Here is a 1,566-nt window from a genome sequence, read left to right on the forward strand (position 1 = left end):
GGGTGTGGTGTGTTAGACGGGCAGGAGTTCAAAGGGTCAGTCCAGTGGGCAGCTGGGATTACCAGCAACCCCACCATCTGCCACCCAAAAGCTGTGATAATCAGAGTGAGGGAATCAATCGCCTGAGTAAATATCAGAGACGTGTGGAGAACAGGCCTGTTTCTTATCAAAGGACACTGACGAAAGAAAACTTTTATCTTTAAGGCTTTTTTATGACTCGTACGGTAAAAATATATAGAGATAAGAGGTTCATTTGGGAACAAACATAAATACACCAGAAATCAAGTTCGAAAAACACTTAAAGTACAGTTAGGTTATAAACTGATACACCAGTTTTACAACATCTCATAACTGCTAATCTACTTGGACATGACCTTTCACCTACATTGATAGGAAGGTACAGAAATTATAGTGCCACAAACACAAATACTTCTCTTGAAAACAATTGTAACACGCTTCTTTAAGACACCAATTATATGAAGAAGTCAGATTTTTATTTGGAGAAATATTTCCATGTCATACAATAATGAAAGAAAAAAATCACCAATGATTTCCTTTATGACTCCTGGAACACAGAGAACTACATTTAAACCATAAAAACAAAGAACAGCAGAGCAGAGAAACATCAGAACTGTGAATCTTGATCAACAATCAGAGTGAAAATCTAGCTGGTTTTACAGAACTCTGCAGAACCTCCAGTCCACCCAACCCAAACTCCAGCCAGTAGCGGTTCAGTGAATCTGGTCTGGACTCTTTGGAGGAGAGTCCTGGTTTCAGAGACGCTGTAGAAGGACAGAATACCTGCTCTGTGGTCCAGGTACACTCCGACTCTGGAGGAAACTGGACCTGAGATGGGGGTCCAGATGTTGTTGTGACCAAAACCAAAACAGTTTTGGGAACAAAATAATGCCCAAGATTTGTCATTAAATCCAAGTCCACATTCATTCCTCCAACCTGCTCGACTGATATTCTTGTATGTGACTGCTATACGACCCTGAAACCCGCTCCTCTCCATTTCCCAGTAACAACGTCCAGTCAGACTCTCTTTACTCAGAACCTGCCAACATCCAGTGAATCTGTCTGGATGGCTAGAATAGGACTGACGTTGATCCATCAGTGTCACCTTCCTGTTCCCCTCTGATAGTCCCAGCTCTGTGTTTGCTGTGTTTGGATCCAGTGTGATTTAACATGAATATTTTAAAAATCCATCTCTGCTCTTTGGTTCTGGTTCTGACAATAGAACAGTAGAGATGTTTGTCCATGAGTCTCTAAGGACGTCCTGTAGTTTATCTCTGAGCTCTGACACAGCTGCTGTCACGTCTTCAAAGTGTCTCAGAGGACGGATGTTGATGCTGGACTCACTGAGTAACAATGACGGGCAGTTGAGGAGAAACTGGTTGTGATCCTCTGTGTGTGAGAGCTGCTCCAGCTCAGCGTCTTTCCTCTTCAGCTCAGTGATCTCCTGCTCCAGCTTCTCCTGAACATCTTTGATTCGACTCACTTCAGTTTCCTGCACCTGTAGGTAGCAGTAAAGTCCCTTTAAGTTGGCTGCCACCCGTCTCAAGA

The 1,566-nt window shown here is 43.1% G+C and overlaps 1 pseudogene; it reads right to left on the reverse strand.

Moving 5' to 3' along the window:
* Positions 1–491: 491 nt before the first annotated feature.
* Positions 492–1,566, reverse strand: part of LOC107836956 (tripartite motif-containing protein 16-like) — a 3,877-nt pseudogene continuing 2,802 nt past the window's right edge.

Source organism: Poecilia formosa, unplaced genomic scaffold (assembly GCF_000485575.1).
Source record: "Poecilia formosa unplaced genomic scaffold, Poecilia_formosa-5.1.2 Scaffold99, whole genome shotgun sequence".
Lineage (NCBI taxonomy): Eukaryota > Metazoa > Chordata > Actinopteri > Cyprinodontiformes > Poeciliidae > Poecilia > Poecilia formosa.